This window comes from Neovison vison, chromosome 4 (genome assembly GCF_020171115.1).
Source record: "Neovison vison isolate M4711 chromosome 4, ASM_NN_V1, whole genome shotgun sequence".
Lineage (NCBI taxonomy): Eukaryota > Metazoa > Chordata > Mammalia > Carnivora > Mustelidae > Neogale > Neogale vison.
The window spans coordinates 31671843-31690329 of NC_058094.1; the positions used below are offsets into that span (position 1 = coordinate 31671843).

The following is an 18487-nucleotide window of genomic DNA, read 5'->3' on the forward strand; positions in this document are numbered from 1 at the left end:
ACTTAAAAAAAATAAATAAATACTCCAGCCTTTGGAAAAAAAAAAAAAAAAAGAAAGAAAGAGAGAGAGAGAGACTGCTTGGTTTAAAAGTAAATGAGGGGGGCGCCTGGGTGGCTCAGTGGGTTTTAGCCTCTGCCTTTGGCTGGGGTCATGATCTCAGGATCGAGCCTCACATCAGGCTCTCTCCTAGGCAGGGAGCCTGCTTCCCCCCGCCCCCTCTGCCTGCCTCTCTGCCTACTTGTGATCTCTCTTTCTCTGTCAAATAAATGAATGAAATCTTAAAGAAAAAAAAAAAAAGTAAATGAGAGATTCCACGTATTTCTTGTAAATAAATGAAAACAAAGATGCAAGAAATACATTCTTCCTTGCTTGAAAAGTTAGATCATTAAGTAAGAGTCAGTGTTCAGTTAACTCGATATCAGCCACTAGAAGTAACTCAAGTGAGCTCAGGTTGTCCTCCTGAGATCCATCTCATACCATTGTCCTGCTTTCTTTCTACTGCTGCTCTTCATAGGTCCCACACGGCTCAGCAGGCCTCACAGCAATTCTCACCTTCATGGGCCTCTCATTCTGAGTCGTTTCTTATCTAAATCTGTATCTTTCCTTTCTCTGTCCTCAGGTCTTCTAGTACTTGTTAGGTTTTTTCTCTTTTCCCCCAGCTCAAAAATACTGGTAATGCCCATCGGTTCATATACTAACAATTCCATCTAGAAATACCATAAGAAGGAAATACACACCAGAAAGAGAGGGAAATGCATGGAAGGGCATCCAGAAAGGTTATAAAAACAGGAGAGTCGAAAAGCCAGGTAGGGGAGTGGATCTAGGCCCGGCAGCAGCCATAAATGTGCACAACCATCTCACGGAAGCCCACTAACCATTGCACATTGACCTGTTTGGACTGCCAGGAGAAGGTTAGCCTACTGTTTGAGAACATTCTTTGGTCAAAGTCCGTCTTAAAAAAAAAACAACAACTGTAAAGTTGTTTTGTATTTTCAAATTCAGCTATAAAGGCATGACAAGCAGGCTTTCCAGAGGTATTTCTGCGCGTCTCCAGTGATCCCAGAGTGCTGCGTGGCACGGCTACTCTCTTTTCCCATTATGCACTCTCCCACTCTCCTAGAGGGGGATTTCACACCATTTCCTTTCTCCTAAAAGGGCCCTCATTAACTCTCCCTCCATCCATATTCTCAGTTGATGATCTTGCTACCTAATTTACTGGACAAAGTGAAGCATTCAGAGAACTTGCACAGACTCTCAGGGTCACATTGACCCTCCTACTGGCACCTGCCCCCACTAGCTCAGCTTTCTCATGTGCTCCTACTTTTCAGCTCATTTAGCTTCCTCTTTCACCCATTCAAAGACAATCCTTCTGAAACTCTGCACTGCATATCGTCACATTTGCCCCTCCTTGCTAGATTACTCTCATTCACATCAAAACATGTTGTTATTTCTCCCATCCGAAAAAAGCCCTCCTTTGAGCCAATTTACTCCATCGATGAGCACTCCCTTCTTCTTCACCCCCTTGCAGAAAAACTCTTTGAAATTTCCTTTATTTTCCATTTCTAATACCTCTCATGCTCTCTCTTAAATCCAGTCTAGTTGGGCTTCTAGGCTGACTATTGCACTGAAACTGTTCTTGGTCAAGTCCTCAGCGCCCTTGACCTTCATAGAAACAGTGGTCATCTGAATTCCCATTCAAACCTTGACCTCTATACCCCTTCCCCATGCACTTTCTTTCCTGGCTTCTAGGAGATCACAGTCTCATAGTTCTTCTCCTACTGAACTGGTTGCCCTCTTTTCCCAGGTCTTCTTCTCCCCAAACTGAAGACACGCAGGCCTCAGTTCTTGGTCATTTGTCCATGCTTATTCATTTGGTGAGCTCATCAAGGTTTTATTTCTCATCTACATATTGAAAACTCCCAAAGCAATTATTTCCAGCACAAAACTCCTCCCCGCCCCAACCCCAGATTCACACAGCCAACTTGCTTATTCTCCACATGTACACTCTTCTGGCCATCTCGAACTTAACATGTTCAAAAATGAACTCATGAATTCTCTGTAAACCTGCTCTACCCTCATATGTCCCATTTTACATGAGGGAAAATCCATTTGTTTGGGCCAAAACCTTGCAGGAACACTTAACTTATTTTGTTTCTCTTTACTTTTTCTTTACTCTCTCAAACACCACATCCTACCTACAAGGAAAATCTGTTAGCTCTTCATTTAAAATATAAACAGAATGTGAGCACTTCTCATTGCCTCCATCACTACCATCTTGGCCCAAACCGTTACTATTTCCTACCTGAACCCAACAATAACCTCTAACGGGTCTGTCTGCTTCCATTGTTGTTGGTTCAATGGTTTCCATTTTCAATTTTCTTCATTTCAGACAGAATGAAATGTAAATCAGATCTTGCCATTTCTTTGCTCAAAATCATTCGTCACTGTTTGTTTCACTCTGGGTAAGGGCTGTAGTCCTACGATCCAGAATAAAAGCTTCTAAGATGCTGTATTATGTGATCCCCATTATCTCACCAAACTTCTCTCCCATTTATTCTCCCCTGTTCATTTCATTCCAGTCACGTACACTTGGATATTCCTGAAATGCATAAAGCAAGTTCCTGCCTCTGGGCCTTTCTTTCTGTCTTCCTGGAATTCTATTTTCCCCAGGTATCTGCATTGCTAGCCTCTCACCTCTTAAAGGTCTTTGCTCATTTTCGTCATCTTCTTAACAAGACTTACCCTTACCACTAAAGAAAATTGCAATACACCCCAACATGGCACTCCTGATCTACCTTTATCATTCTCTTTATCCATCAGCACTTATCACTTAATTTATTATACAATTTACTTACTTACAATGTTCTTTTCCTTTCTCTTTATCTAGTTATATATAAGTTCCAAGAAGAACCGAACTACTATAGTATGTAGAAAGGTGAATAATGAGATAATGTAAAATTTAAAAAAAAAATGTTGTAAATTCAGTCAGGCAGAAAATGTAACTTGTAATCTGGATAATAGGTATATTACCTAGTAAATTAGTTCAGACAAAAGTTGCCTGAGATGATAGGAGAAAAAAATGAATAAGGGAGCAGGTGATTTACTAGGTTGTTAAAAGGGGTGGGCTTGAAAAGTCCCATTAAAAGAAGAGATTTGGCTTGTTAACCTGTATTTTGGTAGATTTTTCTATAAGTAGCACTGAGAAACCCAGAATCACCATCCACAACCCAAATCAATGAGTTTAGTTACTGTAATAGACCAGAGATGATGATAACCATCTCCTTGATTGAACTGTAATTTGTATCACCAGGAAAGCATACAAAAAAAGCAGAGAGATGATGAAGAAATAAATATTACTCCAACTGGATTTGTGTGAATTTTCAACAACATGGTGATTTGATTGTTTTGTCTCTTTACAATCTTAGTTTTAATTTGTAATCACAATCCTATGAACTAAAAGAAGCCAACAGTTAGTACTCATGGGCTTCTGATTAAAAAAGCAGTTCTTCCAATCTTTCTTTTTCCACTCCCCAGAGCCAACCTTGAACTCTCTCCATTCTGAGCTGCTTCAGCCTGAACTGATGTATAGAATAGCTTTCTTAGTGGAACTGCCCCTCAGGAGATGCTCTTACTTCTTCCTTATAGGTGTTTCTGTCTTCTGGATTCTACACCTTTCTCTTTTTTGCTTTACTTTTTTGTACTGATGAGGCACCCAAGAAATGGTGTATGGGAGGGAAATTTTAAAGACATGCATGTATGAAAATGGCTTTATTCTACTCTCACATATTATTTATAATTTTATTAAAACTTTTGGTAGGAAATAACTCACCATTAGAATTTTGAAGGCATACTCCATTGTCTTACAGTTTCCTGCAGAGAAGTTATATACCACTCTGATTCTTGATCCAGTAAATAAATATGTCCTCCAGAGGATGTGAGGACCTTTTCTTTGTCACAAATTTTCTTAAGTTTCATGATAATATGCCTGGGTGTTGGTTTATTTTTATTCATTGTACTTGGTACTGGGATCTTTCAAATTGGAAACTCAAGTCTTTCAGTTTTCAGAAAATTTCCTGAGTAGTTTCTCTGACTTGTCTCCACTCAATTTTTCCCTTGTGTCTTTTTTCCAAACTCTTGTTTAGAAAATGGACTTACACTACTGGTCCTCTAATTTTTCTATTTATTTATCTCCTCTTTTCTTCTGATCCTATTTGTTTACTTTGGGGAAGAGTTCCTTCAAAGGCTTTATTGAGTTTTTCATTTATGCAATCGTATCTTTAATCTTTTAGAGCTTTTATTTTTCATTTTTGAATATTCCTTCCTGTATCACCCTATTTGGGCTTATGGATACAAAATTTTCTGTTGAGAGTATTAACGATGTTTTAGAAGCTCCCCCCTCCACCCCATCCCTGTACATTTTCTGTTCCATTTTATTTTCTGTGGATTTGGTTTGGTCAATATTCTCATATTAGAAGCTGTAATTTAAGAGTGCTTAAATTAAGAATTTAAGAGTGTTTAAATTCTGGAATGCACCTCAACAGCTTTCCCATTTAAGAGCAGGACACGAAAAAAAGCTTATTGGCAGTGAGGCTTGCATGCTGTACTCTTTACTGTAAGATCCTCTCGTGGAGCTGATTCATAGAATTCTTAATGTCCATAACTTTAGGTCTTTTCTCTTGGGTAAATCTAGTTTATAAACAGACTTTTTAGTCTTATCTTTCAGATTCAATAACACCAACTGACTTTTGGGAATTCTGCACTACAATTTGGTGCCTCTTAACTTTTCTGTAAGCTTCCTTATCTCCTAAGCCATCTGCTTTCCAGCCTCCAAATTGTTCCTATTATTCCCTCTTTTGCATTTTGCCCTTTGTCCTATATTTCCTTTTTTAAAAAAAATCACTTCAACGTCATTTGAGTATTGAAAAGAAACAAACTTAATAGTTGTATTTCATCTGCCATCTTTAATTGGAAGTCTTGCTTCCAGGCATGATTTTATGATGTTTGAAATGTTTCGGAGAATCTAATTTATGACATTTATAGACTTGATTTATTAGTTTTATAGGAGTTAAATATCTAAAAATATTGACTTACTGTATTTTAAATTTGCTCCATTAGGCATTTATAGTGTTTGTTTAAAAAAAAAAGTATAGTTTAAAATGTTTGAAGAAGCTTATTTAACTAGGTTTGTAAATGGGAATAAATTTTAAGGGAACTTAATCTGTTAAATTTATGAGTTAATGGAATCAAATAACTCTATTCATATATAAAAATGCATAGACTTGTGAATTGTGCTTACCCCTTAAAGGAAAACTGTGCTTTCTAATTAATATTCAGTTTACAAGCTATATCTCTAAACAGAAATAACTTTAAAAAGTCTTTTCCACAAAAACACAATCCCTTCTCCCAATTGATTGAACCTGGAGGACATTATGCTAAGTGAAAGAAGCCATGTACAGAAGAGTAATTCCTGCATGATCCCACTTATATGAACAATCTAAAATAGCCAAACTCATAGAAACAGAGAGTAAAATGGTGCTTACCAGGTGCTTGGAAGAATTATTAGTCAGAGGGTACAAAGTTTCTTTTATGCAATATGAGTAAGTTCTAAAGATCTACTGGGCAACATAATGGGTATAGTTAACAATAATATATTATATACTAAATAAAATTCTAAGAGGGTAGAGCTTATATTAAGTGTTCTTATCATAAGAATAATTAAGTAAGAAGGGTGGGAGGAAACTTTTGGAGGTGATGGATGTTTATGGGATAGATGGCCTCAAGGATATATGAGATACTTATCTCCAAACTGATCAAGCTGTACACATAAATATATACTGCTTTTTGTATATCAATCACTACCTTAAAAATGTTTTTGATTTTTTTTAAAACCCTAATTGGTGAGAATATGTTAAAAACTAGCATAATTAGATCTGTCAGATGTATAGAAGCTATGGAGGTAGAACTTTGTTTCAGTTTGGTTTGAACCCCACTGTTGAAACTGTGAAGTTGGTACCAAACATCTCCGTATCCTAAAAGTGACACTAAGGAGACTGTAACATTGGTTTGGCCAGCATTGGTATGAAACAGTTGATATGAAAGATGTCAAAAAAGAACTTCTTTGGAGAAAGTCATCAGAATATTGAGTTTCCGCCCCAAACCCCATATGGTTTGGGCAACAACTAGGGAAATCTTCCTTCTCTTGTCAAGCCAACTGAGCATCTTCAAAGTGATTAGTGAACCTAGCTCAGCTGCAGTTGGCTGGCCAGAGAGAGGAGGAGTCTGTGTTGGTATTGACCTTCACTCCCAGCAACGGCAGATCAAGGTAGTCTATCTTCTGGAAACCCGAGGCCATGATTGGTTCCTACCAAGATCCCACAGTAGCTAATTCTGTGGAATTGCTTTAAAGCGTATCTCAAGCAAGAGGGGGACACTTAGTGAGAGAAAGGATACTCCAGAAGACATCTGAGGGAATGGCAGTTTGGAGTAATTATATGTAGTTAAGCATTCTCTAGTATAATTCTTAGAACTTCATAAAAATCCACCCACTGTCTGAAATCAGTATTATAACAAAATAAGTCAAATAGTTTTTGACTATGTTGTTAGTGTCCATCAGAAAATGGTGCTCTCTTGTTATTTCATTGACTAAACTAGAAAGACTAGAAAGAAATCAAATAGTGTGATAACTATGGTTGCACATTACTTATTATTTTCCTACTACTACTAAAAAGGCCTCTGGAGAAGTCAAAGGTCTCTGTTTTTCTCCATTCTGTACCAATTTTCTCTGAGAAATCTTCTATTTGTTTCATGGCCACTTTGTGATCAATTTCATAGACTTCTCCAAAGTCTCACTGAATTATGTATTAAAGATTCCTTCATAAAATAAGCCTGCTAGTCAAGTGATAAGCTTTGGCAATTGTTTCTCACAACAGGAAATACAACACTGCTGTTTGTTGCTTCATGAGGATTTTTTTTAATGGGTTTTTTGTACTTTATAAAATGTAGTGTTTTCTCTCTAACTTTGCTATTATACAGCCTCACCCAAAATTTAATAAGGAATTTGGCTTTTTAAAATTAGCAAAGGCTAAAGTTGAAATGTAAAAGACTATTTTTATTTAAAAATAAAAGCACTCTCCATTGTTGAATACTTATCTCCCGAAAGAAATTATACTATGTTCTATAATGGCAGGAACATTCCTATTTCATTCATCATGCTAGATAACCATAACACAGAATAAATATAGAAAAGAAAATTGCATTGTCCTTAGGTTTGCTACTTTTACATGTCTCACAGAACAAGTGCCTTGTTTTTAGCTTATTATTAACTTTTACTCTTATACTTTCGCTTAATCTTCTCTTACGTAACCTAACAGGCTTCTGTTATTTCTCTTTCTTTTCAAGTGAGCCACCCTGAGTTTTGGCCAATATTTGTTCTTCTTTACATTAAAAAAAAAATCTGTCTTGCTATTTTTTTATCAATTGTTTTTACTAATTATTTGATAGCATTAGAAAATTTATTAGTCACTGGCTATAAAAGGTGAAATTTTCTGATTTTTTCCCCACATTAACAATTCTTTTGAGACTCTAAATATTGTTATTTTATCGTGAATACATGTGACATTAAACACATTACAATTTCACTTTGTTCTTCTGTTCTAATGTTTAGAGTGAAAAAGACATTTGTCTCTACAAGTTTCTACCAGTGAAATGAGAAATATAAACAAGAAAAATCAAATGATACTAATAGAAATAAGATAAATGTCCTTAAGAGTTTGTTTGTTTGTTTGTTTTTTAAAGACTCATACTGCAGCATCAGAATATTACAAACAACTAATATAACTAGTGCTTTTTTCTTAAAGTCAAAGGATTGCAATTTCTGGTACTTACTCTCTAATAGGGTCACTATACAAATATCCAAATCCACTGTTACTTGGATAAGATTCTGTCAGTTGGTTAATTTCCATGCTTCACTAGTAGGACATGCTTTTCCCCAACTAATGATGCATGTTTCAAGTAAATGAGAAACAGGAATATAGAAAGGAATGATTTCAGAAACTTACTTCTCAGCTTCAAGGATATTGGGCATATTTCCTTGGAATTCAGCCTTCTATAGCAGTGGGTTGGTGGTTTCTCTTTCAAACATTCTTGCTATTTCACTGGGTTTATTTCCATCCTAAATTCTAAATCTTCAAGTACTAAGTATCTTTGAATAGCACCATTTATTCCCTCCATCTTTACCAGACTGTCAGAGTGAGAAGTCTACACCTTCCCACCTGTCTCCCTTGGACTAATTTGAAGAAGCTTTTAGAGCTGGGTAAGACAGTGGTAGCCAAAAGAATGAAGAAAAAAATACGTGTTTTAGGTTCAAAGAGCAAATTACTCATTTACTCAAGGAATGTTCTGGGAAATATTTAGCTCCTGAAATTAAACATTTAGAGGCCTTCAAGGATAGCACATTTTTGAAATCAAAAATAAACTGCCTCACCAAAACCTGAAAAGGATACATATTTTACAGACAATAACAAGTGTTGGCAAGACTGTGGAGAAATTCCATCCCTAGAGCACTGTGGGTAGGATAGTGAAATGGTGTAATCACTATGGAAAACAATAGGGATGTTTCTCAAAAAATTAAAAATGGAACTACCAAAAGATCCAGAAATACTACTTCTGTATCTATATACACAAGAATTGAAAACAGGGTCCCAAAGAGATATCCGCATACTCACCTTCACAGTAACGCTATTCATAACAGCCAAGAGTTAGAGGCAACCCAATGTCCATTAATAGATAAGTAAATGGAATGTAGTACGTACATGCAGTGGAATAATATTCAGCCTCAAAAAGGATGGAAATCTTGTCACATGCTTCAATATGGATGAAACTTGATAACTTTATGCTAAGCACACAGGCTTTCTTTACAGATAAGTGAAATAAGCCAGTCATGAAAAGACACATACTTTATGATTCCACTTATATAACCTCTCTAAAGTCATCAGATTCAAAAAAACAGAAAGCAGAATGGTAGTTACCAAGGGCTAGCTAGCATTAAGAGGACAAGGGGATGGAAAAAAGTCATTTATGAGTATAAAGTTTTTGATATGTAAGATGAAAAAGTTCTGCGCATCTCTTTCACAACAATGCAAATATCCTAACACTACTGAATTGCATACTTGAAAATGGTTAAGATGGAAAAAAGTGGTTAAGATGGTTTTAAAAAAAAGATATAATATTTTGAACGATCCTTATTTAAAATATTCTCTGTGTATCATTCTGTGTATTTAGAGTCACAGCTGCCAGTCAGTCATACACAGGAAGAAAATGCTGGTCATCTGTCTAAGCTGAATCACACACTGGGATTCTGTGCAGCTGGCTGGCAGCGTGTGGTTGGTCAGAATGCACACAGTTCCACTGTGAGCCTCAGACAATAGCATCTGGGCTGCTGCCACAAGACTACTGAAACTTGTTGGCGTTTTAACCAATCCCTGCTACCCTAACCCTTACTGAACTGAAGAAATACACACTTACTAATGCTAAAATAAATAAAATCAAGAACATATAGCACTGTGATTAAGAACAGGGGCTCAGGGGACGCCTGGGTGGCGCAGTTGGTTGGACGACTGCCTTCGGCTCAGGGCGTGATCCTGGAGTCCCGGGATCGAGTCCCACATCAGGCTCCCAGCTCCATGGGGAGTCTGCTTCGCTCTCTGACCTTCTCCTCGCTCATGCTCTCTCTCACTGTCTCTCTCAAATAAATTAAAAAAAAAAAAAAAAAAAAAAAAGAATAGGGGCTCAGAACTTATTCTGAGTTTGAATCCTGACCCCTCCCTAGTAGAGACAGTGTGACTTTGGACAAACCACTTAACCTCTCTAGGTTTTAAGTTTTTTTTTGTTTTGTTTTGTTTTGTTTTTTCCTCACTCATCCATTTAGTGAAAAAGTTGTAACTATTTTGTGTGGGATTCTCATGAGCAGTACATCAGGTGACTCATGTAAATGCTTACTGTAGCACGTGGCATGTAATAAACACTGAAATCTTGGTTACTGTTGTATCTTCTCTCTCTCTCTCTTTCTGGAAGATATACATTAAAGATTTTCTTCTCAATATTCTGAGTAGGAAAATAAATTGTTTTAGTGAGTTTCTAAAATCAGGATTCATAATTACTTTGATTTGTAGTTTAGTTGGTTTCTTCAAATATTGAAGTATTCAAATATTAATGGTATTCCATCTTTACCATTGTTACTTTCAAACTCTGTGACATTCTATGAAGTAGCAAGAGAGTATTGGCATCGGGGCGCCTGGGTGGCGCAGTGGGTTAAGGCGGGCTCTCTGCTCAGCGGGGAGCCTGCTTCCCCTCTCTCTGCCTGTCTCTCTGCCTACTTGTGATCTCTGTCTGTCAAATAAATAAATAAATAAATAAATAAATAGAGAGTATTAGCATCATCGTGCAGTAATGGAAAGAATGCTAAATTTGAGTAACAAATTTGGAGTAAACAATTTGTTGATTACTAGCTGTGCTACACTAGACACATTAACTTTACATCTTTGGGTCAGTTCCTCGTACAGAAAATTAGATCAATTTCTACTGAAATCTTGAAAGTAATTTAAATGTGATCAATTGTGATCATGCTTACAGAGAAACTCTGCAAACCCTAATAAGTTCTTTAGAGTTATCTGATCATTAAAATATACGATTAGATTAAGAATGATCTATGGCATCTATTTATCTATCAATGTATATTATTGGTAACTGTTCATTGTAGAGGCATTGTCTAGGGCAAAAAAAAGTTAGCCAATTACATACAGGTTCCCTTTCATGGGAAAAACAGTATCTTTTGTCTGGTACTCAAATCTAAATACAAAACCAGCTAGACCATTAATTGCTTAACCCAGCAACCTGGAACAGGCTGTTCTGAGATTTCTATTCTGGTAACTGCTTCTTCCAGATTCCTAACAATCATTGGGCCTTTCAAACACAGACTGAAATTACATTCTGAAGGATTTTATTAGTAGTGATTTTTCTCCCTTTTTCATATATCATTTTCACTTACGGATTTAGATGCTGCACAGAGATGAGGGTTCAATAGTAAGCTATGCCTACTTAATAACCCTCCCCTAATGTTCATAAGTCTGGAAAATAGTCACTTAGGATATTCAATTTTCAATATCAACTGTCATTAAATAGCATTACTGAAGGGTAACATAAACACTGTTAACATTTGAGAGCTTTTTCTGCGCTGAACAATTCTAAGAAATTTACATGGATTATTTAATTTATTAATCTTATAAAAATTTTTGAGGCAGATACATTGTAGTCATATTATCCTTAAGAAAACTGAAGGAAGATGTGGTCCATATACACTATGGAGTATTATGCCTCCATCAGAAAGGATAAATACCCAACTTTTGTAGCAACATGGACGGGACTGGAAGAGATGATGCTGAGTGAAATAAGTCAAGCAGAGAGAGACAATTATATGGTTTCACTTATTTGTGGAGCATAACAAATAACATGGAGGACAAGGGGAGATGGAGAGGAGATGGGAGTTGAGGGAAACTGGAAGGGGAGGTGAACCATGAGAGACTATGGACTCTGAAAAACAATTTGAGGGTTTTGAAGGGGCGGGGTCGGGGGGAGGTTGGGGGAACAGGTGGTGGGTATTAGTGAGGGCACAGATTGCATGGAGCACTGGGTGTGGTGCAAAAAACAATGAATACTGTTACACTGAAAAGAAATTAAAAAAAAAAAAGAAAAAGAAAACTGAGGTAGAGACAGATAAAGAAACTTGCCTAAGGTCACACAACTAGTAAATGATTGAACCAAGATTTGAGCTCAATCTATTCTGACGCCAGAGCTGACAAACTCAGCCATACATCCTTCCCTGAATACTTCGAGATAACCAGAAAAATAAAAGTAGTCATCTACTTCTCCCATTTTGGCCTGGGCTTTTCTGCTCATTTTATTTAAGTAGAGGCTGGCAGGCTTGGGAAGCAGCAAGGCTAATCTACCAAGTCTTAGGGAAGGTGGAAGGGCACACAGAAGAACCAGAATTTTGAGGAGTTTCAAGTGTCAAGGAATGGCTATTATAGGATGTGAGATAGAAAAGGATGAATTTTACATGGTTATTATATAACCAACTCAGTTATCAACACGAAATTGTGGCAAAAGGGAAGAGGTAAGCCAGAAGTGTGGTCTGGGACAAGCCAGGAACCCAGAGTAAGCTCAAAAATTCAGGAATAAAAATAGTCATGGCTGGGGATAGGCAAAGGTGGCCAAGAATTTCAGGAGCTAACAGATGCCAGTCCAAGTCAGCAATAAAGGATGTGGCATTTATTGGACAGTGGTATATTTTCTTCCTATGCATGAAGAAACTCGATATTATCTAGGTTGTAACTAAGGTCAAATGTAAGTGGTTGATGGTAGACACAGGACAGAGAATAAATGGGAAGATGGAACTACCTTGTTGATACGAACAATAAAAACACCACTGAGCTGATGAATGTGTAACCAAATGTGCTAACTATTTTACCAGCCAATGAATTTATTACCGAGTCCAGAATTTAGATGCAAGTAGGATGATGAAATTAATCTATTTTATGAACTAACGACTGATCTATTTTACAAGCATATTAAATTTTTAAGTTTTTTCCTTCTTGTCTTCCTGTCATATTTTTACAATTATATATATATGTGTACTTATATATGTTATATATAAATTAGACATATACACACATACAAATAGAGTATATATAGTCAATTTTTAATTCCTTAAAATGTTGATCAGGAAGCTATGCTGGTCATGAGAAGAACTATGAGTTCTACCCCTGAATTGTATAGAACTAGGTATATCCTATATATGAACTTCTTCTTTGCAAAGTCCAGATAACTTCTGAGTGACCACATATGTATCCATATTAACTTATAACATCAACTAGTAGGAAAATTATTTTATCAATCTCTGTATTTCTGCTTTATGTAATTATGCTATAGCAGTCAGTATAGCCAGGAGAGAGAACAGAATATAAGGAACAGTTTAGGTATAAAGTTGATAACACCAAGTTATCACAGAGATGGCAACCGTAGGAAGCCCCTACTAATTCTAGGGAACAAAAGGAAGTGTTTGGAATCATTAAACATGGGAACTTAGAGAAGGGTCGCTCCTGGAGCGAATCTGGTTGCCAAAGTAAGGACGGAAGCTGGACAGATAAATATTCACAGGAATGGCAAGCAGAGCTCCTGCTCAATCAGGCCTTGCATTTTCCTTCTGGCGCCCTCTATGGGCAGAACCTAAAAGACAGCCGCCAGCAAAGCAGAAACTTCGTTCTCAGGAGACCCAACCTGGTCTCACAAACCTGAATCCACAGGAGTGGATTTTGAACTGAGAGAAAATAACTTAAGGATTTTGAACTGAGAGAAAATAACTTAAAAACAGGCAAATGTAGAAATGTGTTCAGTGTAATCCATCATTTGATAATTGAAATCTTGAAATCTAACTGTCCATGTAATTAGTTCAGAAAATCTGCAGATGATTACTTCAAGCTAACATTATAAAAAATATTTCATACATTTAATGATTTTCTGGATAATACTATTAATTCTTCTAAGTAAAAGTTAAAAATTATTTCCTCAAAATACAAAGAAACAGATTTACATGGAAGAAATGCTACAAAAACTGTACATAAACATTTCACTCCTATATGCAAGATTCGTTTATATACAATTTTAAAAAATACTTTTCTGATTTAAATTATTGCAGTTCTCCTGAACTGAAATATGATTTTAATTGCAAAATGTATGCAATATTATTTAAATAACATGAACATCCTGTCTAAATATATAATGATGTCTGACTTAATTCAAGAATTTTCTTTCTAATGTCATAATGTATGACTAATTATTACCATTATTTTACAGAACGAATAATTTAAATAGCATCCAAGAGACATGCCCAATAGACTCTCAATAAACTATTTAACTAGACCACTGAATATTATTTAAAAATAATATAACTCGGGGCACCTGGGTGGCTCAGTGGGTTAAAGCCTCTGCCTTCGGCTCAGGTCATGATCCCAGGGTCCTGGGATCGAGCCCCGCATCGGGTTCTCTGCTTGGCAAGGAGCCTACTTCCTCCTCCCTCTCTCTCTGCCTGCCTCTCTGCCTACTTGTGATCTCTATCTGTCAAATAAAATAAATAAAATCTTTTAAAAAAATAAAAATAATATAACTTTAATTATCTCTATTAGAATAATACATAAACATTTTAGAACATTTAAAAGATACAGGAAAAGAAGAAAAAGATAATCTTACCAGCCCAAGAAAATCATAGTTAATATTTTAGTGCACTTACTTTCAAGATATGTCTTTTTAATTTTTAAAAGTTATGATAAAATTCTATGTGCAAAGTTATATCCAGCTCCTCTATTATAAATATTTATTTTCTGTGATATTAAAACTTATAAAAAGTTATTTTAGGGGGCACCTGGGTGGCTCAGTGGGTTAAGCCACTGCCTTCGGCTCGGGTCATGATCTCAGGATCCTGGGATCGAGTCCCGCATCGGGCTCTCTGCTCAGCAGGGAGCCTGCTTCCCTCTCTCTCTCTCTCTCTCTGCCTGCCTCTCCACCTACTTGTGATTTCTCTCTGTCAAATAAATAAATAAAATCTTTAAAAAAAAAGTTATTTTAGGACTTTATACTATTCTTTGAATAGACGAGCTTGATTCAATTAGGTGGCATTGTTTTAAAAATGTTACAATTTCAAAAAACAGAATTTCCGGCTGTTGCTGGCGGTGATGGTGATGGGGTGTGTGTATGTGTGTTATAAAAAATACAAAGTCTCTATCTCTTCTGTTGATCTCTCAGCTACCATTATTTGTTGTTAATGTGTTTGTTGCTCTTTTTTCTTTTTTAAGGATTATATTTACTTATTTGACAGAGAGACAGAGACAGAGAGAGATCACAAGTAGGCAGAAAGGCAGGCAGAGCCGGGGGTGGGGGTGGGGGAAGCAGGCTCCCAGCTAAGCAGAGAGCCTGATGCAGGACTCGATTCCAGGATCCTGAGATCATGACCGGAGCTGAAGGCAGAGGCTTTAACCCACTGAGCCACCCAGGAGCCCTTGGGTGTTGCTCTTTTCTAATCTGCTGTTTTTAATCTGCCAAGGGCTTGGAAATCATATAATTATAAGTGTTAGGATTTTATCCAAATTTAGAGTTAATGTGCTTTGAAATGAGAATCTGAAATCTCTCCTCTGAGAAGACTGTATGAGGTTTGGCACATAAATAAATGAGGTGTCATTTATTTTAGCAATTCAATACCTGCTCATTTTAAAAAATGTATGTTCTTCAAGATTCTTGGCTGAATCAAGTTGGTTGGTATCATTAAATTAAAATTAAATGTAAGCCGGTGTCATTAAATGAGATATTATAATTCCCTTTTACCTAATTTAGTGACTCAGTCAGGCACATGATAGTTTATATTTGCATTAAAGCAAGGGAGGAATAAATGACTAAAAAAATAAAATTTAATGTAGACATGAAAACATTGCTGGTGCATATCAAATCATACTCAAGGCTATCACAGAGGGTCTGCAAATGTCCTTTTCCAAGTAAGGCAACTTTAATTTATTTAATTATAGCAATGGTAGTGAGGATGATATGAAAGAGATGAGCAGAACAAGCTGGAGAAATTTTCAATATTCTTTGTGGACAGTGGCTTAGCAATATAGATCTAGAGCCTTTAAAATTTTCCTACCTTTTGATTGAATTTCATTTTTAAGATTCTATTCTAATACTTCAAAATACAGACAAAAATTTATGCACAAAGATGTGCATAGTAACATTATTAATACCAGCAAAGACTGGTAATTCTAAGTATCTAGTACTAGCAGCAGAATAAATTCTGGTACTTCTATAAGTTAAGTTACTGCAAACATAAAAACTGATATTAGTATCCCATTTTAATGATGTGAAAAAATTGTATAATATTAGGTTAAAATATGCAAAACTGTGTTCAATTACATGAGTAAAAAGAAGACTCTCACGGAGAAAGGTCATAAAGGAAATACACCGAACTCTTAACAATGGTTTTCTCTGGCTAGTGAAATTATGGCTGATTATTAACTTTTTAAATGTTTTTCTATATTTTCCAAGCTTTCAAAAGTGTGCATTTTTAGAGATCAGAAATAAACAGTGCATAATGCTAATTATTTTTAAATGCTGGATTCTATAACCCATGGTAACTGAAGTAGAAACATTATTCCCATGTACACCAGTCATATATTCTGTGCATGTTAGTTTATATTTGGACAACCTGGTGCACTTATTGAGAGAATTTGGGCAGATGCATCATTTCGGCTTTGGTGGACAGAAAGTTATACAGCCTCTTTTCTCCAAAGGCTCTCTACCGGAGCCTCCTGGTTTTCTCCCTATCATATGTACTCATCTTCTATAGAGAGAGAGGGTTTAACTGCATATTACGCTGTCCAGCACTTAGTTTCTGGCCAATGAGAAATGAACAGAAGCAATGTGACTTTTTGGGCTTCTACAAAAAAAAGTTCTGTTAACTTCCTTCCCTTTCCCCTCTTTTCATGGTTAAAATGTAGATGTTAGAGTGGAACCCTAGAGAATTCTTTTTTGGACCAAGGGATGGGAGATGAATATTAAGGATGCCAGAGGAACTAGAGTAAGTCTCTACCGTTGACACTGAAAACCCTACCCAAGACTGCTCACCCTCAGATTGCTGTATGGGGCAAAAATAAAATCTTTTGGCCTTTATTATAATAGCCAAATTAGTACCCTAACTAATCTGCTGTTCTATCTGGCAGAAGCAGCTGGATTTGGTTGCTTACTTTTAGAAGATTAGCTCACCATTAATTACACCCAAACTAAAATCACTATATTTAGGACCCATTCCCCAACATTTAAATAGCTAATCTTAAATAACCCATTCTACAGGGCAATTAATATAGCTATTTGAGAGTGCAGAGTACCATGCTACTTGAAACCAGATGTCCCAGAAGCCATCTAAGGTTCTCCTAAGAATGATTTTTTTTTTTTTTAATTAAAAATCACTCATTATATGCCATATGGCTCAGACTCAGTTGCTGGAGAAGAGTCAAAGTATTTATTGGGATGACGGTGGGAGCACTTTCAGGCCACATGGCTTTCTACACCAGTGCTGAATTGAGAATCAGGCTCTCAGCTGTTCACAACACAAAGTTAGAAACTTCAGATCTGGGGCGCCTGGGTGGCTCGGTGGGTTAAAGCCTCTGCCTTCGGCTCGGGTCATGATCTCAGGGTCCTGGGATTGAGCCCCGCGTCGCGTCGGGCTCTCTGCTCAGCAGGGAGCCTTCCTCCTCCTCCTCTCTCTCTGACTGCCTCTCTGCCTGCTTGTGATCTCTGTCTGTCAAATAAATAAATAAAATATTAAAAAAAAAAAAAGAAACTTCAGATCTGACCTCTTCAGTATAAAGAAACTTTGCTTACTTTATATCTTAGAATGCTACACTCTGGTCCCTTCTTAGAGAACTAAATCTTGAATTAACAATGATAGGATACTGTTCAAGCATTTAAAACGGCTTTATTTGAAAGACTAATGGATAGGTAGCAATCTATTCTATATTCTCCAAATCATGTCCTCCATTAAATCAAAACACCAGAAAACAAAATATGTATACAAAAAGTTAGTATTTGATGGGTGTTTCTGGCCTAATCTAGGAGTCCTTGCTGGATATATGGTCTCTGTGAAACGCTGTCTTTGTCTCTTTTCTTTTTTCCTTTCTCTTTTCCTCCTCCTCCTTCTCCTTCTTCTGGCAGTACTTAATTCAATAAACTCTTCCTTGAATTTAATTTCCAGAAATATAAGATAAGCTTCAAGTTACCTTTCAAATATATATCTTGGGTATACATTTAAAACCCAATGTTTCCTATTTAGTCACAGCTACTCCGGTGGATATCTGCTTTTTTAACCACCTAGCATATAGTCTTCTTACCAGTCATAACCGTCTTCTTACGGGCACCCTTCTCCAATGTAACCTGTGTGCTTCAAGGGAAACTGACTTGACCTTCAAATGAAAAGTAAAATCTATGGCTCTGGCCTAAAGTAATTGGCATAACTCCATTTCTAGGCCTCATTTATTGAGGTAAGAATGGACAAGTGCTCAAAGTTGATTCATTTAGGCCAAGGCTCAGGATTTTTGTTTGAGAGCAGAAAAAAAGTCTTCTTTGCTGAGTATGAGTAAGACAGCATGTATGAGATACAGGTTCTCAACCACTGATAACAGCCTGTTAGTTACTTCAGACTGGACACCTTAATCACGAAGAAACCTGAAGCTAACAAGGTAGCTATCTTGGAACCAAGAAGTAGGGAAGCCCACACAGAATGGAGTTAGCACTGAAATAGAGTCGAGAAATGGAGACAGCGTGAGTATGGGTCTTTCATCACTTAAGTGGAGAGATCAAGCCTGATACTGTTAAGCTGACTTCTGCCTATGAATTT

The 18487-nt window shown here is 36.6% G+C and overlaps 1 protein-coding gene across 6 annotated transcripts in view; it reads right to left on the reverse strand.

The window, feature by feature from the left end:
* Nucleotides 1-18487, reverse strand: part of OXR1 (oxidation resistance 1) — a 447011-nt gene that overhangs the window by 150427 nt on the left and 278097 nt on the right. For 2 of the 6 annotated variants that reach the window (XM_044245100.1, XM_044245101.1), the window contains exon 1: nt 8058-8304. The exons of the other annotated variants lie outside the window; for them this stretch is intronic. The gene's annotated coding sequence lies outside the window, so the exon portion shown is untranslated. Of the gene's footprint in view, nt 1-8057; nt 8305-18487 lie in introns of those variants that run through there. 6 annotated transcript variants of the gene reach the window in all.